We start from the raw sequence: 20,052 nt of genomic DNA, 5'->3' as shown, positions 1-20,052 counted from the left end.
AGGTCAGGAGAGGAAGCAGACCCGTGGGACCATAGTGGACTATGCTCCCTAGTATCCATTCCTCTCTTCTTCCAGCTCTAGCCCCTATTTTCACTTGGGGATCCATCCTTCAGCCTTCTTAATCCCGGGGGGGTCTCCACCACCAGGACCTAGGGAAGAAACATGTGACCAGCAGAGTGCATTCCCCAGATTTCAATCATTGGTTCAGGAGAGAGAGGTGTCCAAGGCCACAGAATCAGAGCACTGCTGGGGATGCTGGACAAAGCCACCTGCTCGTTTTGGCAGGATTTGAACTTGCAATGCAGAGTCTGGTTGCTGCTGGTGGCCACCCAGAAAGGAGAGCCTGCCTGAGAGCCTGGTCAGCACAGAAGAGAGAAGAAGCCCAGCCACGGGAAGAGAGGCACTGGCCCCCGACACAGCCCGAACCCCTGCATTCAGCTCCACCTGCACTGGTCAGACACTGAGCTCACACTCACCTTCTTCACCTAAACACAACTGAGTGAAGTCTTCCCCTATCAAGAGCACAGAAAGAATCCTGAGGCCCTAACGATGGGCCAGTGCTCTTAATCTCATCACCCCACTGGGTGACTGCCTGGACTGGCCTGAGGCAGAGAGAGAAGCTGCAGGTCTGAATGGACCAAATGAGAGACTGGCACAGAAGTTAGGCAGATGGCACTGAAAACATCAGCTTTATTACTGCAGCAATGGAAGTGTGCATGCTAAGGTAAGTGACAAGAACAATATCCTAATACTATACCCCAGGATCAGGCCAACTTAACCTCCATCCCACCCCATCATAGGCAGTGCTGGACGTGGTCCTTGCCAGCTGGGGCAGAGTGTGACACTAGCATAGGGTCTGGAGGAGCTAAGCCAACTGCGGGCTTCCCCTAGGCACAGGCTCCTTCCTTAGGGGGAGAGAGGGAGAGGATGGAGGGAGGCCAGAGGTAGACGCAGCAAAGCTCCTTTCACATGGAAGCACCAGGATCAGAGGAGCTATCCCACCGCCTCCCCTGGGACAAATAAAGCCCCCAAGGAAAGATTAAGTCTAACATCCAAAGTGGGGTTGCGTTAACGCAGAGATTCTCAACCTCGGCACTACTGATATTTCAGACCAGCTGATTTTTTTGGTGTAGGGGGCTGTCCTGTGCAAGGGAGGAAATTTATTTACAACATCCCTAGCACCTCATCACGTCCATCTCTAATCACGAAGACCCAAAATGTCTCCAGACATTGCCAAATATCCTCTGGGGGCGAAATCGCCCCAGGTTAAGAACTGCCACGTTCACAGAGCAGAAAGACGATGAAGAACTACTGTCCTACCTGGCGCAGCTTCAAGAGCTAGGGGAATTCACTGAAATTGGAAAGCAAAGGACCAGAGGCAAAAAAGAGTGAGGGGTCTGTTCCAGAGACATCTGTGGTGACGAGGAACAGGCGATGCAGGAGTGAACAACGGAACAGATGTGACGAGTACATGAGGAGTCAAGTAGATGCTGGTTCAACGGGGCAGCTGAGGGGAGTTCAATGCTAGAAACCGGCACGAGGTGTGGGCAGCTCTAGAGATACCAACAAGAGACAGTGAAGCCCGTGTTCCCAAACAGGTGAGGGCAGGGAGGCCTCTGGACTTGAGCATGGCCTGTGGCCGTTGGGAGAGGAATGTGACCGCTGCTTTCCCAACCCATCAGATCAGATAAACGTCTGACTTCACCCTCTGATTGGCCGATGGTACCTTCCAAAGGCCACACCCAACTGGAAGCTGGAAGGAAAGGGAACCTGGTAGATTCAGTCCATAGAGTGTAGCTTCCCAGAACAGAGAGCGAGGGAGAAGAAAGTGGGTCTGAGGGGCAAGTGGAGAGTGCCCAGCACACACACCTTGAAGAACTTTGCAGAATTAAAAGAAATGGGTTAGATGCACACAGAGCCACATAGACAGATCTCAAAAACATATTGCTAGGTGAGACAAATCAGAATCAGAATGAGAAATACGACTCAATACCATTTGTGTATATTTAAAATGTATGCATATATAGATTATGAAATACGAAGCAGCTATATACTCTTTTACGAGAACACCTACGAGCAAAAGATTCGCTTACTGGAATCTTTGTTTATGGTGGGGAAGGGATGGAGAATAGCAAAGGGGTATGTGGATAAAAGAGAATAAATAATTATGAGCAAGAGATGGGCCGTGCATGGACTAGAGATGCTAGAATACCATGAATTACAGCATATGATCAACTCAAATTTCTGTACCTGAAGTTGAAGATCGAGGCAGGGCAGGTTGTCGGGGGTGGGGTGGGGTGGGAGCGGTGGATTAAAGGAGGGAGGAAGGAAGGAGGAAAGAAAGCTGGTCCAGGAAGGGGACAAATGAGTGTGTAAACAGGGGCTGCCCAGGAGTGCCCAGTCTCTAGTTCAGAGGACCCCCAGTCCATATGGGGAAGGAGTCGTCTCAGGGGATTCTCAGAACCTTCTTCGCATTTGATAAAAATGGTAGGCAGGTCAAAAGAGTATACAAAGTTCTCATTTCCCAAAAAGATTCCAGAATTTTAAGGCCACTAAACTTGACACCTTTGATTTTGGAATTCAAGTCCAAAGACCCAAACGAAGCCCCAGCTTTGCATGCGGCCAGGCATGACTCATGCAGCAGATGGTGGGTGCACATTTAGAAGCAAGCCCACTGAGCCCTCAGAGCTAGAGAGGCTCCTAAGATGAGCCCTGCCAAGCTAAGCTGCCGCCCTCTCCTGAGAGGGCCGAGAGACCAGGGAATTCATGGGTTCCACTCTTCCTGGCTGCGGGGAGCAGTTGTTGTGGCTCCGTAAATTTAAAAAATGTGGTGGGTTGGTGGGGGAGGCAGTGATTGTCGGAATAGGAAAGCAGAGGCTGCAGTGTAACTCCTCTTCTTCACCCCAGGTCTCTCTCAGCCTTCCCCGGCAGTTGACTTCTAGTCAACCTTCCCAAGGAGAGAGGATTTCACTTCCTGGTTCTGTCACCATCTAATATGGAAGCTCCCAATTGGGTAGTTTTGGGCTTAGCCATTGTTTGTTCATTGGAGACAAACTAGTTCTTTTGGAATATGGCTATTTTCTAGCTGGCTGCCACTGGGGCTTTGTGCCCTCCCAGGGGACACATGATAGATACGGTGGGTTTTAATTTACTAGGTATCACTCTGCATTAGAAGGGAAGGCTCGCAAGTGCATCTTGTCCTGGTCCTCGTTTGGGGGCAGAGCTTAGTGGCTAGACCCTTTGACTCTAGTCCCTTCTATACTAGAACCAGACTGTTCTATCTAATGTTTCATATTAGCAAATGCTCAGGCTCTATTGATTCCTGCTGAATACTTTCCTCTAAGTCCCCAAGGGAAGGAGAAAAGTACAATAAGGCAAAGATGACAGTGGTGGTAATTTTGCTCAATTATGTCCAGATTAACTTGGTAACCAGTGACCTTCCCACTAGTCTCTCTGGTGGGTACGGCATGGGAACAGAAGGCAGACCCTCCCCAGAGGGGCACAGGCTTGAGGAGGCTTTCCAACCCTGCTGACTGTGTCCCTCTCCTTGAAGACAAAAGACGGAACTTCCAGAACCATGTTAAATCATAACAGCAACAACGACCCCTTTAAATATGGTCTTGGCTATGGCTTTCAAGTGGATGAGATTTAAAATGTTGAAGAAGGAGCCTTCTTTTCTTATCGTGTGAGCGTCGGAGGTCACAGCATCATCGTCAGCTGTCTTTGGGTGCAGTCTCTGCCGTCGCCCCAGGCCAGCTTTGCATTCTCAGGCTTTCACGAGCTACGCGGATTTTACTATTTCATGGAGAAGACTGAGCAGAGCTTTTACATCACTTGCTCATTCAATAGCAAACTCTTCAGATGCTTCTTCCTCCGTGCCTTCTTCCCAGCCCCTCACCAGTGGGTCTACAAGATTGTGCTCAGCGCCCCCCAATCCTGCCTCCTTGGTCCCGACTGTCACCCTGGACCTTCCTCCATTGCTTTCTTCCTTTTGCGGAACGGTTTGGCTTCTAAGCACAAACTGTATATTGCTTTCCATCACATTGCTTGGGAAACCTCACTTCCCAAGACCGGCCCTTAGACTCAGGCCTTAAGACTTCAGAGAGAGGCCTCTGATTGGCCAGTGTTTTTCACATGTCCACCTCTTAGAACAATCACTGCGTCCAGGAGGGTCACTGCTAAGTTAGGCCCAGCCTAAGTCACATACCTAGTTGCAGGAGTGGGATGAGCACTGTGATTGACAGCACCCCCTGCCAGGACTACAGAGAGTTGGGTGCATTTGCTACAAAAGAAAGTGGTGCTATTTCCAGAAGGCTGCTGAGCTCACAAAGCCAATAGATACCCTAGGCCTTGAGTGTCCCCTTGGAAGTGGGAATAAGATATGGGGATGGGGAGGAAGAATTCCCCTTCTTACTTTGTAACAAAACGAACATTTTTGGTCATTCTAATTTTGAATTGCTCTCTATGGTGGATTTCTGTGACTTGCGATCAAAAGAATCTTGACTTACAGAAGCATTGTGGGAAAAAAATCGTTTTTGCATTTAATAGCCATGTGCTTTGCTAAAAATGTTTTTAAGAGTTTTAAACGATTTTCAGGTTTATTTGTTTTGAAATTCTGCAAGGTAATTCTTAATTCGACATGCTTCCAGCAGTTTATTATATTTTCTCTCTTCTACATAAAATGTTCGAATTACTAATTGGCAAATGTGACTTATTTAAAGAATTAATTTTGTAGTTTTTCAAGAGGTGAGAGGGGCATGACAGCCCGACAACAGAAATATCAGCCACCTAAAGAATTTAGGTCCTGGCCACTCTGAAAAACTTATCCTGCCCCAGTTCCCACCAGGAAACTTCTGCTTCATCTGATGACCTTGCTTTCGTAGTTTCATTTTAGCTTCAAGTACTTGTCTGAGCAAGCCTGTTTTTCCATGGATGGCTGAAAACGCTTTACAAAGAAGTGCATTTCACAAGAGTTAACAACAGAAAGCCAGAAAGCACTGTGTCAAAATCCAAGACAAGAATATAATTAAAATCACATTGTATTTCCTGTTGGTTGCTGAAGGATACATTAAGCAAGTATTATCTTCGATAGTACATTTAGAATACCCTGTCATAGAAAATTAACTTTAAATGATAGCTCAGAAAAGAGATATAAAAAGCTCCCAAACCATTTATTATTAATGTGATGTATGTTAAGTCTCTCAGTGGAATGCTGAAAATGTGCCAATAAATTAGTTCAAGAAATGGTGCAAAATTAAATATTAATGAAGTGCTCAAACAAGCACCAATTATACTGCAGTATAAGCTTGTAAATATTTCTCTAAGTAATTTCCACTCCATATTCAGGTAGCACTGCAATTCAAAAAAAAAAAAAAAACATCATTAATTTATATGTTAACATTTTTTTTACTAATAAATTTTCCAATTCACAAATTTAATCTTAGCTTCTGATTTTTAAAAAGGCAATAAATCATTAATGTCTGCACTTGAATTCATAGATCATGGATAGTCTTTATGTTTCAAGTGAAAGAAAGTTCAACTTACCTGGCTTAGACAGGTGAATTTGCTTGCATGCTTAAATGACAAGAACAAAGGAAATGTGGCTTCAGGCAAGGTTTCATCCAGTAACTCAAAGGACACCATCAAAAACCTGGTGTCTTTCTGCCTCTCCTCTCTGACCTCTCCTGGGTCATCCTTTTCCTCAGGATAGTGGATACTGGGAGTACTACCTGTCTATCCCCTTCCTGTCTATCCCCTTTGGGACCAGAGCTCTCATTCCCCTAGCTCTCATTCCCCCAGCTGTAGGGAGGATTGGCTGTTGACGGCTCATGCTGACATCTATGCATTGTTTCCTATTAAAATTTCTCAGGGTTTATTTCTTTTTTTCCCGTCTTAATTCCCCCCCACACACACACACACTTCTACCCCTGACCTGTGTATGTCACCCCTTCCCATTAAGAACTGGATCTCTGAAGGCAGGGTGTCTCCTTCTACACACCCCTGGCATGCCCCCAGCGTGCGAACCCAGGACCTTCTGCATGTAAAGTAGACGTACTAACCACTTACACTATGGAGCCACCCCTTCTCAGGCTTTATTTTTTCTCATCCAAATACTATCCTCTGCCTTGGCTGAGGTTATGTGGCCTCCCAATAAATAGCCAATGCAAGGGTACAAAGGCCAAGTCCTCTTGCCTAAATTTGAGGCAACTCTCAAATGGCCATCTCACCTGCAGAGCTCCCTGTAGGACCAGCTGAGGCCTCGGTACAACTGCCTCATAGTTCACCTTCTCCCTCCACTCAATCCTGCTTCATTTGCCACCTTGTTTTTTCTAAGACCACTGTCATTTCCAAGACCACTCCCTAGTTGTAAATATTTACCACAGAATCTGTTTTCAGGAACCCAGACCTGTGACAGCTGGGGCTCAGAGTAATTTTAGAGAGCAAACACTAAAAATAGGAGTTTGGAGCTAGAAGGTGGAGCATGCTGAAGTGGTTCAATTGTTAAAACCTTCACTGGGAATGTACTGGGACGAGAGACTGATGGAAGAGAAGGCACTGGTGGAGGCAAATTCTCAGGCGCTTAAGAAGTTCAAGGGATGTAGGAATGTAAGGACTGTGGAATCACGTGACTAGAGGCTATTGATCCTTAAAGAAAGACAACGAATATTTGAGGGTGCTTAATCATCAACTTAAGGCAAAATGTGAAAGTCTCCTGGGCAGCATATAAAGAGAAAGTTTCATCTTCTGTAGCTGGAGAGCAGAAAAAGCGGAGGATCAATATGGGACTTAACTGTGGGAGGAATGGAGTCCCAGCAGCAAAGACAAGACGGCCCGAGGATGACCCTCCTCCCACCCCTCCAGAACTTGCCGCTTTTCTTGAGAATGCCCGGGCCAAGGAGCTTGTGCTACTTGTGTCCTTCACCATTAGGGGCCCAACAATAATTCTGCCCCCACTCAGCCCCTACACCAAGTAGACCATCTTGATCAACCAGGACACACTCTATCCAGAGCCTCTCCAAGATGATGGAAACATGCCCGACCTGCCCAGCTGCCCCCAGGACCCCCAGGGCCCAAGCTTTGTGTGGCTGAAGAAGCCAAGGGCACCTTTATTGACGGGGAGGAGGCCCTCTCTGTGGCCCTCAGTAAAAAGGTGAAAACTGATCCCAGGACAAAAAAAAGAATTATGGAGTTCCAGAGAAGGTGAAATTCTCAACCAAGACAGGTCTGTTCTGCCAAGATCATGCCCCGATAGAGAAGGATCAGGACTCAGAGACAGGATGGGAGCATTGGGTCAATGCACTGGAAAATCTTGAATCTCCAGGTTCCACTGTATCCTCTGCACCAGCAAAAGTGCCCCCTCCTCCTTGATAGAAGCTAATGTTCCCTCTTCCTGGAAGATGATGCAGGGGCCTCTGTTTCGCAAGTGGGTCCTCTAGGTCCCACTTGCGAAACAGACTCACCTGATAGTCACTTTTCTGGTCTCGTAATATATAATTGGGCAAGATACAGCTGAGAATAGGCAGAATCCTTGCATTGATTCTTTGGTCTATGGGGTAAGGGCCATCACAGTGAGGCAAGAGAAATGGAAGCCTCTGAAACTGCCTCCCAACCCAGCCAACCAAAAGCCATATCTTATTTTGGGTGACTGACAGAGATTAGTGCCACCCTGAAAGAACTAAAGGATGGTCTCCATAATTTTTATCATTTAATTTCTCATCTAAAGCTACCTTGGGGTGGAGGTGGGGGGCTGACAACCAGCTCATGGAGGAAGAAAAAGATTAGGTTTAATTCATGGGTAAGGTGGCTTAGTATGTGGGTGGCAACAGATGGACTGCTGCTGAGCCACAGCTCTACGGAAGCGGGGTAGCCTGAAAGAACAGGGAGGAGAATCCTCCCTACGGGCAGAGCTTCAGGTGGCACATCCGGTCATTTGCTTTGTGTACAAAGAAAGGTAACCTGAAGTAAGAATGCACATGAACTCAGGGGCAGTGGCAAATGGCTTGGTTGGTTGGTCAGGGACCTAGAAGGAGAAACACTTGAAATAAATTTATTTGAAAACGTCCCTAGATTCTAACTTCTAAGGTGGAGTTGGGTTCTCACTGAAAGGGTAATTAACCATCCTCCATTTGAAGACTTTTAAACAAGATGCTCATTACCTTGTTTCCCTTTTGGACACATGGAATCTTTCGACCACGTTTCCTTACATAGCAGGTGGGAGTGTCCTCTTCCTAACCCCCAAGGAAGTGCCCCTCCCCATCCCCATCTTAAGGCTCCAGGCCAAGGTAGTATATAGAAGAAAGCATTTTGGTAAAAGAAGGGACAGATGCTTTGTTAGCAGAATAATCCAGTGAAGTTATGCTACAAGTAACGATTCATTTCAGTAAGAGAAAGAATTGTTTGACTGGTGAATGCTTTGCTTGGATGGACAAAAACTCTCTTCTTCATATGCAAACCACCCCCACTTCCACTGAGAGAAAAACCAGAACCATTTGTCTGGGAGCCTGGGATGGGGAAGCAAAGGGATAAAATGACTCAGGGACAGTTGGGGGCAGGGGCGTAAGGGAAAGGAAGAGAATAAGGAGAAACCGGAGAGGGAGCTTTCAGGTACCTACTGGGTTGGGCTCAGTGGGAAAAGGAGTCAATTTTTCTATACCATTCTGGAGGCTCTGGCTGTACCATTGAATGTTTAATAAAAAGGTTTTACCTCCCTGCCCCTACAAACATGAAGAGTCGTACTTACCTCTGGTTTAAACCAGTACTAATTCCTTCTGATTCTAACCCAAACATCTTTTGGAAGACCTAAATTAAGAGGAAGGCCAGCATGGCAGTTGCCTGGGGATGACCTTGGTAATAATCATGAAGACGGTGCAGGTTAACTCAGGTTTCCAAAAGTGGCCCTTATATAAGAAGCCAGATGTGAGTTATCCCCACTGTTGCCAGAGTGGGCAATGCCCTTGGGTGCAAATTTAAAAATACTGCTCATTAGCCCCAATTTCTGCTGAGTATTTCTACCAATGTAGAAATGACCAGGTATAGCCATGAGCATGACCCCAACTCAAAGCAGCCAGCAGCTTGACATGCTTCTCTGAAGACGGCAGCTGCAGTCAGCTGAAATGATAAAACTAAGTCACACGAGGGGAAGACTGCTTATCCAGAAGGAGAGATTTATTTTATTGTCTAATATTTAAACAGTTTAATATGCCTCCCAATAAATTGTCTGAATGGCTCAGAAAAGAACATGTAACAAAGATATGCAATAAATCCCTCATGTTTAACACAAAGGAATATATACAGATTTTAACAGAGCATCTGCTTCTCCATTTACTATTAACAAGTGTTTAGAGAACGTTTGTTGGAAAGGGCACCCATATCTCGCAGTCCACCAGGCCCCTGGCCTCAATAGCCTGTGGGTACAAATGAGGCCACATAGTCAGTAATGCCCAAACCACAAAAGCTCTTTGCTCTGGCCTACAGGACCTCCCTCAGGTGCTTGGTCACCCCTCCCCAGCCTCTCTGCACAGGAAGCCTCTCTGTGCCCAAGGACAAGCTTTCCTATCCGAGCCTACTCTTTGGCCATCCACTGCCCACATGCCTCTTCAAAGAAGGGCCCAATACTACCACTGCTTCCCAGGCCTTTCCTGATGCTGCTGGGCCAGCTGGGCTTTGCTGGTGGCACTCAGAGCCCTCAGGTTGGGAAAGGTGCCTAGTTCTGTGGAGACGTGGAGGTGGAGGAACAGAAGGAGGATGGCCTCTCTGTCACTCCGCACCACGTCTTGCCACCGGGACCTCAAAGAGGCAGAGAGTCCCCACATCCTGCAGCCTCTGGCCTTGCACCTGTTTCTGGCAAGGTTCTAAACCAGTTCTTTCGGTGGGGCCAGGAGACATGGGCCACTGCATTCCCTCTCTTCTCCTTTCTCACTTCCCTCTCCTGGATTTCCCGCCATGCTAGTGTGTGACTGTGTATGCGTGTGTGTGCACACGTATGCACGCATGCACACATACACACCCATACAGACACACACAAATTGAGGCTCCCTGAGGGCAGGGCTTTTTTTGCCCATTTTATTCACCATTGTATGTTTAGTGCCCAGAATAGAGCCTAGCACATAGTGAATACTCAAGAAATTTTGTAGAATGCTCGAAAAAATAGTGAATCTAAAAAATCCTCCTACCTCCTCCTTTGGCACAAAATCTCACACTGCTATATATATCGTTTCAGACGAAGAAAGCCCTCAGACTCCCTAGCCCACCAATTCTGGCTCAGCCAGGCTCAGCCAGGACACACGGCTAGCTATATGAGAACTCCGTTGTCATAGTCACGTTATCAGCATGCCCCGGCCTCACCAGCCAGGGCCTACAAAATGGGCACAGGTCACATGGGCTCCAGTGCTACAGCAGCCCCCCAGCCCCCCACTGTCACCCTCAGCTTGTTGTATGGTCATCATAGCCTCTATCACTATCTGAATCACTCTTATTCATTTGTTTTTGATTTCTTATTTATTTATCATCTCTCTTCAGTAGACTGTAAACCCCATGCAAACTAAGACTATGTTCTGCTCACCACTGTATCCCAATGTTTAGAATGTGCCTGGCACATAGAAGGCACTCAATTAAAATCTACTGGAGGTTAAATGCTGAGTATCCTCCTGACTTGAAGTCCTGGTCCAGAAACCCAGAGAGGAGAGAGGTTCCCTTCCTCCCAGCTGTAGCCCCATCTCCAAGGCTCTGGTATTCTCCATGAGACCTAGCTCTTCCCAGCCTACCTGCTGGCGGAACTGGTGACCCTCCTCAGAGGTCACCCTCCACACCGAGGGGTACCAGTCTAGCCTTTAGCCCCAACCAACTCTGACAGAATCCCCCAACATTAGGACCTTTTCCAGTGATGGTCATTTGAGGTCAAAGACTACTTTGCAAGGGCATCAGGGGTCTGGACAAAGTTAGGCCCTGCCAAATACAGGCCGGTTCTTTTCAGCTAGTCAAAGGTCAGGCCTATGTGACCCTGTCAGAGCTGCAATGCTCCTAAACCATGGGTGTGTGAACACACACACACACACACACACACACACACACACACACACACAGAGAGAGAGAGAGAGAGAGAGAGAGAGAGAGAGTTTCGAAAGGCTTCCAGGCTCCCCAGATGCCTACTGCAACACCTCCCTGGGACTTCCTGTCTGCCAAGTGCTTTTCACCTGCATTATCTCCTCTGGCGCACAAACACTCAGGGAGGCTTGATTAACTGGGAATAACTTTAGCTGTTTTAGCCTCTCTATGATAATTTTTAAATGTTAAAAGCATGGAAGATGACTCTTTAAGTGTTTTCACAATCAGGAATCAAAGGGGAGGAGGAAACCTTTTAAAATCTCAATAGAGCAAAAGTGGAAGATGTACCCAACAAATGCATGAGCACACACTGGTGGGAGGTGGGTAAGGGCAGGGGGGGTGTGGGGGACTCATGTGGTTACTTCTGCCTGGAGAGAGAGGAGGGCTCAGGAGAGGGCTGACTGAGGGAGGCACTTTAAGCTGAATTTAAAGATGAGGTAAGTGCTCACCAGGCAACAGCTAGTGAGCAGCTCAGAGGTTATCCAGGCCTGTGTCTCTTCCATCTGACACCAGTTTCGTGCTTACACCTGTCCTCAGTGCCTTTACTCATCAGAAAACCATATCTTGGTAATCGGGGTGGGGTAGGGAGGAAGGAGCCAAAAAGCCTGGAATGTAGACTGTTAAGCATAGCAAAAGAATGAGTTTTCTTGTTTTCAAGTGTTCAAGTAGACAAAAGACCTGAATAAGAGAACAAAACTTAGCTGGGAATTCCTAGCAGGACCGTGACATAGGCACTGCTCTCTGGATCTCGTGCTTGGCATACATCTCCCTTCCTGTCCCAACAGAACATCCCTGAAATGGCCATCAGAAAAAAGGGAAGACTTGCATGAGTACCAGAAACTAACCATCCACACCAAGAAAACTTAAGGACTTTGCCAGACTGCATCCAGAAGTCATCCATGAGAAAAGGCAGGCTGCTACCCCATCAGATAGGGGCCACATGTTCACGATTAAGTAGGAGATGCTAGCTACCCAGGTGATGGAGGATGTCATGAAGAAAGTAAGACAAGAGATTTTGGAAAACATGGTAGAGTGAGAGATGTCCTCAGATCTCTCCCCTTGAAATAACAATAAGATGAACATCTAAAACTGAACAAAAAAACACCCAAACTGCACACCAGCATGTCTGAGTGTGGGATCTGCACGTAAGAGCGACCATAGGTCAGAACCCCGGGTGTCAGGCAGTGTATTGGGACAAATAAAGAAGCTGCCTCTTGCAGCCGCCAGAGCAACTTGCAGGAGGAGGGGGAGGGGTGTAGGTGCAGCGACTTACCTGAACAGCCCTGCCTGGAAGTGCCGGCAGAGGGCTCAGTCGTCAGGGCAGAAAGCAGAGAAATGAGATGGGACTGCAGAGAAACAACAGTTGATTTCTACCAGCCCCAGTTGCAAAACTGAGACTGAGCTGCAGCCCTCAACCCTAACCCCCAACCCAGAGGGCCCCTCCCCTCATACCCTCTGAGACTCATCACCATGGAGCCCCAAGGGAATTTGAGCAAATGCTACCAAAACTGTTACTAACACGGACAGGGACTGAAACTGAGAGTAGCAAGTGTGATTAAAATCTACAAAAAAATAAAAGATGTTAGGCTTTATATAAAGCAGGGATCCAAGAGGCTTAGACGTCACCTATTGAAACCAAAAGAAAAGCGCCTTCTTTGCAGCAGGCTAAAGAGACATCTTTATATAATAAATCTTCTTTCTGGAAAAACAACAGAATACACTTCCATAAATGCCCAGGCAGAGAAACAGTCTATTAAACACCATGAACAATCAAGGTGACATGGCATCTCAGAAAGAAGGAGAAAAATCTCCAGAAAATGAGCTTATGGACTTAAGTGACAGATAATTCAGGATGGTACTTCTGAAAAAAACTCAGTGAGATCGAAAACAAATCATGTCAACAATTTCAGAAATTGAAAAACAAGTAGAAGAGCAGAGCAAGGAGATTGAAACCCTCAAAAAAGAACCAAATAGAAATTCTCAAGATAAAAAACACACTATAGGAGTTGAAAAATGAAATAGCAAGCTTGGGAAATAGAGTTGACCAAATGGAGGACAGGATCAGTGATATCAAAGACAGAAATCCATAAATAAATCAGAAAGAAGAAGAGAGAAACCGAAGAATGAAAAATAATGAAAGAGAAATAAAAAAAACTAGCTGATACGATCAAGAAAGAAAACATAAGAAAAATGGGCATTACCAAAGGCAAGGAAAAGGAGCAGGGACTAGAAAGCATTTTCAGACAAAGAGTGGACAAGAATTTCCCAAATCTAAGGAATGAGCTGGAGCTTGGAATTCAAAAAGTCAACGGAACACCCAATTGTCTCAACCCAAAAAGGCCTTCACCAAGACACATTGTATTAAAGTTATCCAAAATCATGACAAAGACAAAATTCTCAGGGCAGCCAGGGAGAAGAAAATGGTAAGGTATAAAGGAAAAACCATTAGATTATCATTGGACTTCTCAGCGCAGACCTTACAAGCCTGAAAGGAATGGAATCAAATATTTAAACTATTTAGTGAAAGGAACTACCAACCTAGAATAATGTATCCAGCTAAGCTCTCTTTTAGCTATGAAAGAGAAATTAAGACTCCTTCACTATAGTGGAGGGAATTCTCCACTATAAGGCCTACACTACAGGAAATTCTGAAAGGGGTCAGCTCACCTAAAACAAAATAAAAACAAAAAAAAATACGTAATTAGGAGTAAAATGACTATCAGGCAAATAGAAGCAGAGGAGTGTAATCCTTACTAAGAATAGGGCATTATAAGTTTAAATAATAGTAAGAGAATTGCTATAACAAGATAGTAATGAACATTCAGCATACATAGAAACAAATTGAGATGACAATGACTGAAAAGGGGAGGATTCAAAGATCCAAATTCACAAAGGGGAAAGGAGATAAGGCACACACTGAAGAAAATGGATGACCGTATATATATAACTATCTCTTTTGTATTTGTAATGGTAACCAGACACCATAGAGTTAGAACTGAAGTATATAGCATAAAACAAGAAGAATCAGAGGCAAAACCCACAAAAGCCAACCAAAGTAAAGAAAACAGAAACAGAAGCACAAGGAAGCAGAACACTGAGCTACCAGAAAGCAAAAGATAAAATGACTATAACAAGACCTTATATTTCAATAATCACCCTAAATGTAAATGGACTAAACTCACCAATAAAAAGGCACAGAGTTGCAGAACGGATCAAAAAACTAACCCCAACCATATGCTGCCTCTAGGAGACACATCTCAGCTCCAACGGCAAATATAGACTCAAAGTGAAAGGGTAGAAAATATTTCAAGCAAATGGCATTCAGAGAAAAGCGGGAATAGCAGTACTAATATCGGACAACATAGAATTCAAAATAAAAAAGGTAAAGAAAGGTACTGAGGGACACTTCATAATGATAAAGGAAATCATGCACCAAGAAAACATTATACTTATTAATATCTATGCTCCCAATCAGAGAGCCCCAAAATCTGTAAAGCAATTACTAACAGAACTAAAGGGAAAAACAGACCAAAACACTATCGTAGTAGGGGACCTAAATACCCCACTGTCAGATATAGACAGATCACCCAAACAGAAAATCAATAAGGAAATAACATCCTTCAATGACACATTAGACCAACTGGACATAACTGACATACACAGAGCCTTCCATCCCAAAACAGCTACTTATCCATTCTTCTCTAGCGCACATGGAACAGTCTCAAGAATTGACCACATACTAGGACACAGAAATAGCCTCGACAAATATAAGAGGGTTGAAATCATACCAACCATATTCTCCCAATCATAATGCTTTGAAACTAGAGATAAACCGCAAAAAAAAAAAAAAAAAAAAAAAAATCAGGAAGAACCACAGATACATGGAGATTAAGCAAAATGCTACTGAAGAATAACTAGGTCAGAGAAGAAATAAAAAGAGAGATCAAGAGATACTTAGAAACAAAGGATAGCGAGTACAACATATCAAAAGCAGTCATAAGAGGAACTTTCACATTATTACAGGCCTATCTCCAAAAATAAGACAAAGCCAAAATAAACAACCTAACGCTTCATCTTAAGAAACTAGAAAAGGAAGGACAAATGAAGCCTAAAGTCAGCAGAAGGAAAGAAATAATCAAAATTAGAGCAGAAATAAATGAAATCAAAAAGAAAAAAAAAAGAAAAATACGACAGAGTTGGTTCTTTGAGAAGGTTATTAAAATTGACAAATCTCTGGCTAGACCCGCTAAAGAAAAAAGAGAAAGGACACAAATAAACAAAATCGGAGATGAAAGAGGGGAAATTACGACTGACATCACAGAAATAAAAATGATCACACAAGAATACTATGAAAAAGTATATAACACCAAATTTAATAATCTAGAAGAAATGGACCAGTACTTAGAAAAATACAATCTTCCTAGACTGAATCAAGAAGATCTGGAAAATCTAAATAGACTAATCGACAGTATGGAAATTGAAACAATCATCAAAAACCTATCAAAAAGTAAGTCCAGGACCGGATGGCTTCACCAGCTAATTTGAAGCTCAAGCTGGCCCTGGCATGCAGGCTCCCCACCCCTTCCACTGTCTTCAGAATGTGTGCTCCCCTTCCCTGCCTTCTCCACTCCCAGAGGCTGCCAGACACACCCTTGAAATAGTAATGTGGTGATGAGACTATCTAGACTGGTTTATGTCACTAGACCCAGTTAAGACCCCTGTGTACGTGACTTAACCCAGTTAAAACCTCTGTATAAACTTTTTAACATTTGGCAGGTGGGTGTGGGAAAACTTGTCTTACAGTTACCCAAGACTAGCCTCGTAAGTAAGTTCTGTTGGTACATACTAATTTGGGGTGAGCGACCTCTTTCTTTGGTCTCTCTCCGTCCTCCAACCACCAGGGCCCATTTCAGGTTATATTGGGAAAGCTCCTGGCAAAGGTTTCCGCCCACACCAGTGGAGCCACCTTGATGAGCAAACAAGGGCCAAGGGCCAGGATGGCCCCCAGGGATGTGGTAAAGGTGAATCTCTAAGCCTCTCTCCCACCTCCGCACACCTGCAGCTTTCATGCCACCCTCTGGGCACCTGGCTGGTCACACCTAAGCACAGGCACCGAGAAGCCCTGAGAAGCAGCTGGTGCCTCCATGAAGCAAAAAAAAAGCAGGCATCATCCTGCCAGGAATTCCCCCAAAACTTTTAGTGACTTATCTGCAATGGTTATGTTTTCTTGAGAATTTAAAAATAAGAAAACTTTTTTTTTTTTTTTCTCTCCTAAAAATTCATCCATGGAGGAGGCACTATATCTCCCAGCAGTGGCTGCTCGGCTCTGGCTTTCTCCCAGTCCTCCTGGACTGTATGTGATGTCTGAAGTGATCATTCTCTGCTGTGCTCTCCGTCAGTTTTCCCAGAGTCCTTTCGTCTGAACCTGAATGACTGAGATAGATTAAGGCAGGAAATCTTACCATCTCCCCCTGAACATGGCTCTGTTCCTTCTTGATTTGAGTTGTTGGAGAGGCAAAACATAGTATCCCTTTCTTACCTCGCTAAGTGTGGGGTCATTTGAGAAATAGGTCACAGGAATTAGGCAATTGGAGAGGAAAATGTCAGATTTATCACTGACCCAGGGGACTGAAGAATGTGGGCTCCCTAGTGGTTCACACGTGAACTAAACAGACTTTGCTATCAGCCCCTGATATACCGCCCCCTGCAGGGACAATCTGATAATTGCCAGGCAAAGAGCAGACAGAAAACACTTGCAGAGGAGCTGAGCCCGATCACGGATCAGATAACACATTTCTCTAAGTAGTGGGTGAACAGAGAGGCCTCAGAGTCTCTGTGGCCTAAGTCAGCGCCGCAACTAATCTCACTCCAACATGGAAAAATAAAACCGGAGAAGTAAAGATTCTACCCCAGCAGCCATACTGGGCTGACTTAAATTCTCCTCCAGAAGGATGAGGCTAAGGAAAGCTCATAGTATTTGGGGAGATGCTACAGCTTACAAGCTCAACATCCCCTGACGCTTCTGTGGAAGCTGCCTCTCTGGGGCGGACGGTGGGCGGGGTGGGGGGGGGGGAGGAGGGGGTGGAGCTATTTACTGCAGCTTTTTTTTTTTTTTAAATCTGAATATCTGATTCAAATTCTATTCTCAATAAGATTGCAGGGGACTCTGGAAAAGATCTAGAAACTAGAAAAGATCATAATAAAGAAGCAGAAATCTGAGAGCAGGAAATGTAGCAGGGAAACAAACCACAATAGCTGGGTCAAAACCCATGCCGTCGGCTGTAAATAGCAGACAAGACATGGGAAAAAATAAAATTAACATGGTCAAGGGTAAAATGTTAAAGAGATGAAAAGCAAGGAGGCAAGTGGTCAGACACAGGGACCAGAACTTGAGAATAATAGGAATTTCAGAGATAAAAGAATAGATACAGAGAAAGCAGTATCAAAGGCATGGGAGGAGAAAACTTGTCTGGTACACAGAAAGGACTCGGTTGGAAACTGAAAGTGTGTTCGGAGTCCTGAGCAAAGCTGATGAAAAGAGGACCACATTTAGACACACTGCGGTGGAATTCTCAAAGTAAATGGAGCTAAATGTCTGGAACACACACACACACACACACACACACACACACCATGGAACAGGGAACTGAAAGGGGAGATTTTATTTTCCTTTTTATATCTTTTGTTCTGTTGTGTTTTTTTTAAGTGCATTTATTTATTTCTAATTTTTTTAAAAACAAGTTTAAATTGGGAGGAGAGGTGATAAGTAAGGATTTTACAGACAAATGGGAAAAAGAACCAAGAACCTAAAATTAAAATGATTTTAGATTTCTCACAATATCTAGAGAAGTAAATGTCAATTTTTTTTTACCTCAGCTCATCATTAGAAATAATTATATTTTACTTTGTAACCTGTTTATATATATATATATATATATATATATATATATTTATACAGGAGAAAGGATATTAAAAATTTAAATCTTCCTCTTAGATCTTCAGACATTCATGAAGCAATAATTATCTTTACTACATTCAATGTGCTTTAATATTTTCTATTCTTGTCTGTATCATTTGTTTTTTTTTTAAAAAAAGCACCACAATCTTTAATTAAATTGAGTGGATTGTGACCTGCAGTTTGAAATACACTGATCTAGAAAAAGACTAAAGAAAAAGCCAAATTGTCATTCATGGATGAAGGAAAGAAAAAAGGCCTTCTCAGGTATAGATTTTTTTTTTTTTTAAAATAATCCCTCTCAAGTACTCTTCTTGAATAATTCACTTAAAAATGTCTTCTAGGGCACAGGAAAAAATCAGAAGCAAAAACTCAAGAATGAGAAAAACAATCCAGCTTGAAGCACCTACTTAGAGTTTTAGAAAAAGGAGAATTTTCACGTATTCTCAAAAGAATGTGACTTGCTAGCATCTTTTTTTTTTTTTGTAATCTTATGGCAATATCTTTTAAAAAATTGAAATGTATATGTTCATCACATTCTTGGGAATCTATCATACAAAAATAAAGACACCAGTATCTAAGGATATATGAACTAAGGCGCTATAGCTAGTGTTCATTTCATTTTCATCTGCATTGTTTCATAATTTCTTGTTTGTCAAATAATATCTTCATTATCTCCTTGAGCTTCTTTATTTTCAAGTGTTTGTCAGATTAATCCAAAAAAGTTTATTTCATCTGTGAGTTTATATCTTGGTTGTTGAGTTGGTTGGCTATCTTTTTTAGCATTTGATTCCTTCGTGTGCTTTTAGAATTTTGGTTTACAGGCTCATTGTGTCTGGAATTTTTCACATTTGTTTTGTGATCTGTTTCTTTCTCCTTTCTTGTCTGGTTGATTTAGTTTTGTGATGCATCTGCTGTGCTTCAGTCAAGAACTGGTCTTGTGATGGCAGCTGTGAACTTGTGCTCTTTATTGATTTGGGGGTCTTGCAGATCCAGTCACAGGGTTAGAAGATGGTTTGACCCAATTCTTGATTGTGAGGCTGTTTTTGCTATGCTGCTTCTTGAAGTCCACAGTTTTGGCCATGTCTCCTGAGAGCTGGTCAGTTGCCATTTTTTCCAGCCTTTTTTCACAAGTGAGGGAGCTTCACTCCAGTCCCTGGATTCAGCCAGGGAGTCTGGTTTTATCCTCTATTCCATATTTTAGCTCCTACTACCCCAATTAGCCCTTGGCTTTGATCCTACTCATCACTGAGATGTTTATTCTGAGATTTTATATATATATATATATATATATATATATATATATATATAAAATTTTATTTTATTATTTTTTTAGCCTGTGTATATCTTATTGTCTTTTAATTTTTTTTCTCTCTTATAATGTATTTGGAACATAGAGAGTGTGTCAAAGCATAAACTGTCCAACCTTCCTCTTCTTAGTGTTTAAGAATGTTCATCACTTGGAGATGAACATTCTGCTTCTCACAGTGGAAAACATACTAACAGAGTTTGGGGGTGAAAGAGCTGAGCACTGAGGCTACGACGCTGGAAGTTCAAGTAATGGGCTTTGAAGGCTGGGCAGGGATGTAGACCAGACCAGCAAAAGCCCATCTGGGCAACTCCTAATGATGCGCAAGCTTGCTACAGCGACCCCATGTGGCAGTAAGATGATTTGCAGGAGTAGAATGTTCCACTCCCAGTGCTCGCCTACAGTACTGTTGGAAGCTCCCCTGAGGCCTTCTTTGTGAGTGCCATGTGTTCACCGCAGGCTTTTTAGATAACTCAAGAGGATCAAAGTGGAAAGCTAATACTGCATAAAGGTTCCCAGTGGGCTAAATAGAAAAATAAACAAGATGTGACCCTTTTGTTTTCAGAACAATTCATACTATTGACACACAATATAAACAAAATAACCGAGAAAGAAAAATAAGATGTAGTAGCATATTTAAATTTTTCTCCAGAAGAATATTCATAAATTTCAACATTCACTCAAA

Source organism: Rousettus aegyptiacus, unplaced genomic scaffold (genome assembly GCF_014176215.1).
Source record: "Rousettus aegyptiacus isolate mRouAeg1 unplaced genomic scaffold, mRouAeg1.p scaffold_m13_p_6, whole genome shotgun sequence".
NCBI classification, from domain to species: Eukaryota; Metazoa; Chordata; class Mammalia; order Chiroptera; family Pteropodidae; genus Rousettus; species Rousettus aegyptiacus.
Note: the sequence above shows the minus strand (reverse complement) of the source record.